At 36.6% G+C, this 10,578-nt stretch overlaps 1 pseudogene; it reads left to right on the top strand.

The window, feature by feature from the left end:
* Positions 1–308: 308 nt before the first annotated feature.
* On the top strand, positions 309–648 carry LOC122112789 (annotated as a pseudogene).
* Positions 649–10,578: the final 9,930 nt, after the last annotated feature.

Below are 10,578 nucleotides of genomic sequence, written 5' to 3'. Positions count from 1 at the left end.
GATGCTGCAGGGAATGTGGACAGAAGGAAACCCTACTGCATTGTTGGTGGGAGTGTAAACTTGTTCAACCACTTTGGAAAGTAGTATGGAGGTTCCTCAAAAGACTCCATATAGAGCTCCCCTATGACCCAGCAATCCCACATTTGGGCACTTACCCAAATGATCACAAACAAGACCATACTAAAGCTACCAGCACAGCTATGTTTATTGCAGCATTATTTACCATAGAAGATATGGAACCAACCCAGATGACCCTCAGTAGATGAATGGATCAAGAAAATGTGGTATAGTTTTTCTTTGGGCGCTGCTGCAGGCTTCCTGCCATCATGGTTAACGTTCCTAAAACCCACCGTACCTTTTGTAAGAAGTGTGGCAAGCACCAACCTCACAAAGTAACACAGTACAAGAAGGGCAAGGATTCGCTGTATGCCCAGGGAAAGCGTCATTATGACAAGAAGCAGAGTGGCTATGGCGGTCAGACTAAGCCAATTTTCCAGAAAAAAAACTAAGACTACAAAGAATATTGTGCTGAGACTTGAATGTGTTGAGCCCAACTTTAGGTCTAAGAGAATGCTAGCTATTAAGAGATGCAAACATTTTGAATTGGGTGGAGATAAGAAGAGAAAGGGGCAAGTGATCCAGTTTTAAGCTCTAACTTTTGTTATGAAGATAATAAAATTGTGAGGTCAAATTCAAAACAAAAGAAAAGAAAGAAAGGAAGGAAGGAAGGAAGGAAGGAAGGAAAGAAAGGAAGGAAGGAAGGAAGGAAGGAAGGAAGGAAGGAAGGAAGGAAGGAAGGAAGGAAGGAAGGAAGGAAGGAAGGAAGGAAGGAAGGAAGGAAGGAAAGAAGGAAGGAAGGAAGGAAAAGAAAATTTGGTATATATACACAATGGAATTCCATGCCTCCATCAGAAAGAATGACATCGCCCCATTTGTTAGGAAATGGAAAGACTTGGAAAAACTTATATTAGGTGAAGTAAGCCAGGCCCAAAGAAACATAGGTCCCATGGTTTCCCTTATTTGTAATAACTAGTATATGTCTGAGACAAGCAGAAAAGGACAGATAAGTTGATGTTAGGCAAAATGAACCCCATGATAATGATTCAAATGTTTTTTCTTTCTGGTGATTGTGTCTAACACATTTATAAGATGATTTCTTTGTTGCTTTGTGTGTCCCTCCCCCACCATATAACCCCTGCTTTCACTGTATTTGATGTTGGTGTAATTTGTGGAGAGGAAGGGAAAAAACAAATTGTTTAAATAGGGATACAGGTGGACCCATTGCAACAATGAGATAAACAAGACGTTATGTCAAAAAATGAACTTTACAACTTTGGCCAAGGGGGGGATGGCAGCGGGAGTGGGCGGTTGGGGGAGTGAAAGATGGGAAGGGATGGGAAGGGGAAACAAAGGAGGAGGCAACAATGCTTCATAAGAAATGTACTCATTATCTTGCCCATGTAATTGTAACCCCTCTGTATGGTATTTTCACAATTAAAAAAAAAAGAAAGAAATGCATTGTTTCTAAAGTTATGTTGGATAAAAGCTTAAAAAGAATAAAATAAAACTATATTTAAAGAGATTAAGGACTTATATTCACCTCATATTTTTATAAAATTATGAACTCTATTACCCAAAATAATTAAACCACAAAAACAGCAAATAGTATGTGCATGTATTTCATATGTGTCTGATCTTTACTTACTTTATATATAATAGACAAACATACACTTTTACATACTTAATACTAGCAAACATACTCTTTTATATACTTAATAAAAGCAATTCATCAAATAGAAACTAGTGCTAAAGGCAAAACCCATGAGTTTCAACTGCTTGGTAATAAGAGACTTTGTGTTTTTAATGCCATTTATTCATTTTAGCTGACATGCCTAATGCAGTATTTTTCCTTAATTACCAATTTCAAGATATTTTTAAACAAGAGAATTTAAAACATAAATTTGTATAGTCACCATCAAATCTAAAAGGAATTAACATTTTGTCATTTTTCTTGTTGGTTCTGTTTTATTTACATCAATAAATGAGTAAACATTTTCCCACATGATTCTCTTTCTTTCCCAAAGGAAGCTATTGTTTTCCAATGAGTATGTACCTATATTTTATAGTTCTATTTGAAGTTAGAATTTTTAGAGTTCTGGAAGATCCAAGGAGGTAAACCTGGGTCCAGATTTTATGTCTCATTTTAATGCCAGTATTAGACTTTTTTGTGCCAGTTCTGAACTTAGGGTCTGGATGTTGTCCCTTAGTTTTGTTGCTCAAAGCTAATTCTCTACAGCATGAGCTACAACTCCATTTCTAGTTTTTTGGTGACTAATTGGGATAAATCCTGTGGAAGCTGAGTACTGGTGGCTCATGCCTGTAATTTTAGCTACTCAGAAGAGGACTGAGAAGAGATCTGAGGACTGAGAAAAAACTGAAAGTGAAACTGTGGGTCAAGTGGTGCCAGCCTTGAATGGACAAGCTAAGAGGCAGCACCCTAACCCCTGAGTTCAGGCCCAAGTACCAGCACAGAAAAAAAACAGCAAATATAGAAGTCATAGCACAAAAATTGCTGCTGCTATATAGAGAGGGCTAGCCCAGGTCAAAGCATCTGTAATTTTTGCTGATCAAAGTTACTCCTCCATCCCAGTAGTTCATCTTTAGTGCTCTCTTCCTTCAAATGACTATGGAAAAACAGACAAGAATAGAAACACACTCAATCAGTAAAATGTAAACACGTGAAATCATCACCTATAAAGAACTGAAAAATATATCCGAAAGTTGGTTTTTTTTTTCTCTTCTATGCTTCTGTTGGATGTATGACTTGTATGACTTGTATATTGGCATTTAAATTTATATTCCTGCCATTTTTCTACCTTAGGAGGCATGATTTGATCTAAGGGAGGGAGCATTATAAACACTAAATCCACTTCATAATGGCAGCTTCTATCTGCCAACCATGTGTGTGTGTGTGTGTGTGTCTGTCTGTCTGTCTGTCTGTCTGTCTGTCTGTCTGTCCTAGAGCTTGCCCTCAGAGCTTAAGTGCTGTCACTGAACTTCTTTTGCTCAAGTTAGTGCTCTACCACTTGAGCTACAGATCCACTTCCAGCTTTTTTTTGGTAGTTGAGAGAAAGCATCTCACAGACTTCCGTACCAGAACCATAATCCTCAGATCTCAGCCTCCTGAGTAGCTAGGGTTATAGATGTAAGCCATCGGCACCCAACTACCAACCTATTTTTAGAGAGATTGCAAAGTCATTATTTCCCAAGCATCATATACTATTATTAAATTGTATTTTGTGTCAATGCAAGGTAATCCCCGCAGTGGGCCTAATGACCTCTGAACAACTTCTAATGTGTCTCTTGGCTGAGAGACTAAGCAGAGACTCCTTTCCCACTCTCGAATTGTCCTGGAGTTTCCTCCCACGGTCTCTTTGCTTTGTGTGAGTTGAAAGAGACTGTGTGGGAAGTATAAAAGTCTGGAGAACATAATACCTAAAACCATTTGTTGCCTGTGCCAAAGCCTCTCCACCCCTGGGCTTGGCAAGAGGCATAATGACCTCTCTAATGCAGCCTTCTTCTGCATGAGTCAAGGGTCAAGGGAACAGAGCCAGATAAAATCAGAAGCAAATGCCACCATGATGGTTTTAGAAATGAATTAACAATTATAAATATCTTCTTTATACTAGAATAGCTTAGAATGATGTCACCTAAAATACTTTTCTCTGGGGATACCCTGGAAAGAAAGCAAGTAGAAAAAGAGCAAAAGAAAAGAAGGAAGACATTAATATTCATCATTAAACCAAGTCAGAAAGTATAATAGATCACCATCTTTGTCTTCTACCAAAATTTCCTGCAAAAAGGAAGAAACTTTTCTCTTGCTATAATAGTTATCCCCCAAAAAAACACCCCCTTGTACACTATCCTCATTGAACTCTTGGCTTGAATACGTTTTTTCTCTGTTTCTCTCTTCTCAAAGTCCTTTGGAGAGAACATGATAGTGTGATGTTCTCTTTCTTAAATGTGATGCTCCACTAACTCTTCTGCTATCCATAGTCTCATTAATTTTCTACATGTTTAGAAATTAGGAGTAAAGATGATGTCTTTAATTTGGATAGATATGTTTTGTTTTGTTCTTTTTTTTTAAGTAGGTACTGGGGCCTAAGCCCTTACCCCTGCCCTTAGCTTTTTCTGCTCAAGGCTGGGGCTCTACTACTTGAGCCAGTTTGGTTTATTTCACCTAACATGTTCCATCCATTTTCCTTATCATTTCTGATCCTAGACCTAGCAGCTACATAGGAGCCTGAGATAGGAGGATAGTGATACCAAGAAATCACTGAGAAACTGAAGAAGAATCTCAAAACAAAACAAAAAAAAGACTGGATATAGTTCAATGGTAGAGCATTTCCTTGGCATGTATCAGGCCCTGAGTTCAATTTTCAATACTACTATAATAATAATAATAACAGAAAATACAGAAATTGCTGTGTTACTATAGGTTCATGTCATCAAATACAAGGCTTATTTTTAACGTTTCTATTATAAGAAAGCATAGAATAGTAGGTTAGAATTAATTACTATTTCTAGTTCATTATTCCAAAGCATATGATTTTTATACAGAAGGAATGAATCCTGCTGTTTGAAAACTAAAAGATGATAAGACAACAAAAAATGATTTGAAAACTAAAAGATGATAAGACAACAAAAAATGAGGATACTGTCTGAAGAGTAGTTTTCAGAAAACAAGAGTCTGGAGTGAAAGAGTAGAGAAATCTTTGTCATAAAAAGATATGCTTTTTCTTATTAAAAATATATCAGCCAGGCTCTGGTGGCTCATGCCTGTAATCCTAGCTATTCAGGAGGCTGAAATCTGAGGATCAGGTTCAAAACCAGCAGGGGTAGGAAAGTCTATGAGACTCTTACCTCCAATAAACTACTCAGAAAAAGCTAGAAGTGGTGCTGTGACTCAAGTGGTAGAGTGCTAGCCTTAAGCACAAAGAGGCTCAGGGACAGTGCCCAGGCCCTGAGTTCAAGCCCCAGAACCAGCAACAACAACAAACAAATGTATGTGTGCATATATATATATGTATATATTCTTTGTAATAAATGATAGTCTTATTCTGTTATATATCATTTTCTAAAACATGTTTTATATATAAATATTTAGACAAAGTATTGAGATGTTGTGGCAGGTGATCTACCTACCTATATGAGAATGAAGAGCTGGATTGGAAGTCTAGAATTAGGTCAGTGTGTGACAATGACATGCTGCTGGCCTGTCAGCGCAGCATTTATGCTCACAATACAGAATCCTTTTGTCTCACTCCCATTATCACAACCATATATTGAGCACTAACTAGAAATAGTCAGATACTGAGCTCTATTGCTAACAGTTTGATGGTACAGACCAAGCTACAAGAATTATTAGTTGAGATTGAGAGCTGTGGAAGACTTGGAGATGTGGCTTACATGGTAAACCATCAAGGCCTTGAGCAAGGCCTTGAGTTCAAACTTCACTTCTGTGCACATGCACACATATGCATGCACACATACATATATTCTTACAAAAAATGCAGCTGAAGAAATTAGTGTCTGATGTACCTAGATGTAATGTATACATTAGATATACATAGTATGTAATACCTATACATACATATATATAGTACTTACTATCTATATCTATAGATAAGATAGATAGATAGATAGGAAGAGTTGAAACCATAGAACCTGAAAGGTACTATCTATATCAATATCTATATAGATAAATATATAGTTATTGTTTACATATATTTATCTATATCTATAGATATATTTAGTTAATTATATATTTAATTATATGTATCTATATCTGTATAACTATAAATAGTACCTTTCATGTACTATGGTTTCAACTCTTCCACTTACCCCTCTTCCTCCAAAAAAAGCAGAGAAATTCACTGCACAAAGACAAGGAAAGAACAGTGTACCAGATGCACAGATTCCAGTCACTGAGGACCTTTCTGACTGCTTAGTACGTGAGTCCAGGCTCTGACTGTCGTTGAATTCTACAACATACCTTCTGTATGGAACTGTGAAGCTGAGCTGTGAAACCTGGGAAAGGTCTGAGAGGTTGTAATGTTACCTCTGCAGTACTTGGAATGCTGAGAGCTGGCCATTGAAGGGTTAAAACAAATAGCTCTGGAGAAGGTTAAGGGACTGCAGTGTCACCCCTTTCCTTAGCAGTCTAGATAAAGCAGAATACATGTTTTAACTTTGCCTGGGTTGCAGTGTTCTTTCTCAAAACAATCATGGAACCTGTTTTTCTCACAAACTCTGGCTCTGATTGTAATAATAGTGTAGATGCTTTATCTTCTGCACATATCCATAGTAAACTTCCCTGTATGAAGTCAAATAAATATGCTTGCTTGTGGGAACTTGGAGTCCACTTACCAGTGAGCCTGGGTCCCCTGGTCCTCACTGCATTCCTCTCTATATACCTGTCTCTGTGTTTTTCTCATTTCTTTGGCTCCAGGATCCCATCATGCTGCCCCGGGTTGCAGTCAGTTAGCAACACCTTCAAACCCTCCTAATAAATTCCATTTTCCTCCTTCAACTAGTTGTAATCAGAAGAATGCATTAAGAAGAGAAATCACATGGAGGAAGTGAGTAGGCCAGAACTAAGTAGGAGAACCAGGTAGGAGAGGATCACAAATGAGATTCATTAGAAAGGTGGCTAAGCACCAATACAGACCAAGTAGACAAATCAAAGAGTTGATTCTGGGCAGCCATTCATATGTTCTTTGTGACTTTGGTTACAAAGAAGTGACCAAAGAAGGCCATAACATGGCCCTCTCCTGTCATCTTTGATCATTCTTTTCCTAAGGAAAGCAAGAACATAACACTTACTTTGCTAAAACTAGGAGGAAAAAATATGTTTTCCAATCACACAAACTGAAATAGAAAAAAAAAAAAGTAGATTGAAATTCTGTCCCTTCCTGCCCTTACTCAGTGAAATAGTTGAATTTTTCATTTGTTTTCCCCCTCTCATTCTTCCAAGGATACTTCCTCAGACAGTCTCTGGAACCTCAGTCTCTCCTTATCATTGGACATCATGCCCTATCAATTTAATTTACTTTCTCTTCAATGTTCCTATCCAACAGCCCTAGCCCAGATCCTCACTCTCGCTTTCTCTTACAGAGATCAGTGCTTGATTTGATAGGTGCATCTTACCTTATCCTGTTTGATAGCTGCATCTTATCCTGTTCCCAACCTAATCTCTTTTAATCCATTCCATATAAAATATAAGAAACAAATAAATATTTAATATTTTTCTCCATATAAAATAATAAATTATCTTAAAATATGAATATATCTGGGTCCATTATCATTTAACGACCTTTGAGTCTTCATCTTGCCTTAGTTTAAACCTATACTTTTAAAAAAAAATTATTATTTGTAGGTAGTTTTATAAAGGAGTTTCAATTTACTATGTCAATTTATAACAATGAATCTTGATCAATGTCACCTCTTCCATCATTCTCCCCCATCTTTCCTAATCCCCTCATCCTCTCAAGGTATGTGATTCTATTTTAACATATACACACTTATATAAAATTAATATCATGCTGTATTCCCATACTGTGTGTATGTACGCACATGCATGCATGCACACACACACACACACACACACACACACACACACTTGCAGGTGTGCTGGTCTTGGGGCTTGAACTTAAGGCCTAAGTATTGTCTTTGAGCTATTGTGCTCAAGGCTAGAACTCTACCACTTGAGCCACAGTTCCATTTCTAGCTTTTTGTGATTTATAACTAAAGAAAAGAGTCTCCCTGACTTTCCTACCTATCCTGGCTCTGAATAGCAACTTTCAGGTCTCAGCCCCCTGAGTAGCGAGAATTATAAACATGAGCCATCAGTGCCCAGCTCCTATATTTTTTAATGTGACTATCAAAACAATTTCCAGTCTTATATCAGCTTTCTTTTTCCAATTTTGTCTTCCACAAATTCTTCCCCATGTATTATATTGTTATAGACTGAACATTTGTGTTCCCTCAGTTCTTGTATGTTCAAACTCCAGTCTCTAATATGAGGGCATTTGGAAGTGGCATGGGGGGTGGGTAGAGCCCCTTCATAGCCTCAGGATGGGACTTTTACCCGCATGTCACATGAGCATTATGCATCTAGGACTACCATATGAGGACACAGATGCTAACTATAAGCCATGAAACTGGCTCTCAAAAGACACTCCAGCTCCAAAACCAGGAGAAATAAACAAGCCACTCAGTATATGTCATTCTTGTATTAGCAGCCTTCTTTGAATGACACTCAACCTGCAGATTTTAAGAATATCATTTCTATCTTCTATGACTCTTATATTGACATAAAAGTGAGTTTTTACTAACAAGTAAACGAAATCACTTGTATATTCATTCATTTAATTAGTGCTTTGCTCATTCTATTCTCGAACATATAGTAATTCAAATGTAAATTGTGAATCAATATCTTCAAAATCGTTAGTATAATAACGTTTACTTAAGTAGTGAACAAAAATCCGAGCTGTGACAGTAACCAATAGTCCCAACTAAGTATTTTTACTCAAATTAAAATTGGACTATGTAAGCAAATCAATAGCTGTGATGCACTTCATTTTAAACCACACAAATTTTATAAAGCATTAATTAAATGTTTCCTATTTTAATGCAAAAATACATGCCTTTTCTGAATATACGTTATATATATGTTATAATATATTATAATGTTATATATGTGTTATATTAATATATTATATATGTATTATATATTATACATATAATATATATAATGTAATATATATTAACAAGTGTAATTAAGGAAAGTAATTGTTACTCAAAATACAAACCCTACATTAAGATGAAGAAAGTTTTCTATTTTGTAATGGCCCACATATAGAAATATTCATATTAAAAAACAAATTGGCCAGCATAATCTAAAAAGAATCAAAATTTTGTGCAAAAGAACTTGCTCCAAATAATTGTTTTTGAAAAGCATAAAAGCAGAGAGGAACAATCTAAGACAATAGATTTTTATACCTAAATGATTTTCCACCTAGAGGAATTGTCACCTGCTCCAATTTTGTGATTTGCTGAGTCTTTCCAATTGCTTCCTGTCCAAGTTGTCTGGAATAATATTCTCATTGTTAATAGTGTATGAAGTTAGTTTGGCTTTAATGTTCCTGCCAAATGTCATTACTTCATCTCTCAAAGCAAGCTGTAGAAAGACCTGGAATCATCTTATACAGAACTCTGGTGATCTTCAGTGAAGAAATGAGAAAAACAAAGATATGATGACTGGTGAACTGATTCTTTGCTTTGTGATTCTGGTTATATTAAAATGACTCACCAAGTACACTATTATTTGTTAATTGCAAGACATGGGGCTACATTTTGATGAATAAATGATTAGATGTTTATATAACCCATACTTTGTAGCATTGTTATCCAGCAGATTGCTTCATTTTGTCTCATAAAAAGGTCAACTAGCCCTACAGAAACAATGTGATATAAACCAGAACTATGAAAATGGTCAAAGAATTTCATCAGTAACAAATTTAGAGATGATTAAAAAGATTCAGTGTCCATTACTTGATTACAACTTGCTCCGGCCCCCTCTTCCTGTCTCCAAAGGCTGCACGTGACTGTGTACTTGTGCTTCCATATACACATCAATTCTTACAATTCATAGGTTTCATAATTGTGAATTTCAAATAAATTTAATTCCATAAAATGCCTTTGCAGCCTCAAAATCAATATATCTTTGATTTGCTTTTACAGTAGCCTGTGGGCACATGCAAAGAAGCAAGAAAAATTAAGTTTCCCTAAATACTAGATTCTGGCTAAAATCAAACAGGGTGATTCCATGCCTTCCTATTGCTGTTTTCATACAGAGATAGCCATAGAATGGAGATAGTTGGAGCAGGGGGCAAAGTGACCCAAGAAGCTCCAGCTCTGGGGCTTATTGGATGGGATTTAAGTTCAATTTTGGCACCTGTTAGGTGGTAGACTTGGATGAATCCCTTAATACCTCTCCATTGTGTTTCTTTTTTATAAAACAAATAAAACAGAATCTACCAGGATAATTTGTTTGTTTCAGATTAGGGGTGGAGTCAAGGGGAAGGGGATAGAAGAATGAAGAGAAGATAGAGAGAATGCAGTCAAGAATCCAATGTATATTCTATAAAATTAAGAAGAGTGAGGGAAGGGGTGGATAGGGGAGGGATGGGTGAAAATGTTGAAAGGAGTGACATTGATCAAGATATATTGTGTTCATAAAATGCTTTGTTAAGTGGAAAAAAATCGTAGTATAGGGTGGTACCCATATTTCATCAAGAATTAGTTTACTGTTTTCACTAATTTAGTGTTTTCAGTGATTTTTTTTAGAGCACACTAGTCACACTAGCACACTAACTAGTCAAAAACTAGTTAGCCGGATGCCAGAGGCTCAAGCCTATAATCCTAGCTACTCAGGAGTGAGATCTGAGGATTGTGGTTCAAACCAGCCCAGTCAGGAACATCCAGGAGACTCTTATCTCCAGTCAACACCAGAAA

The sequence above is a fragment of the Dipodomys spectabilis genome, unplaced genomic scaffold (assembly GCF_019054845.1).
Source record: "Dipodomys spectabilis isolate Male_0828 unplaced genomic scaffold, ASM1905484v1 ptg000095l, whole genome shotgun sequence".
Lineage (NCBI taxonomy): Eukaryota > Metazoa > Chordata > Mammalia > Rodentia > Heteromyidae > Dipodomys > Dipodomys spectabilis.
This window is presented reverse-complemented; position numbering and strand designations above follow the sequence as displayed.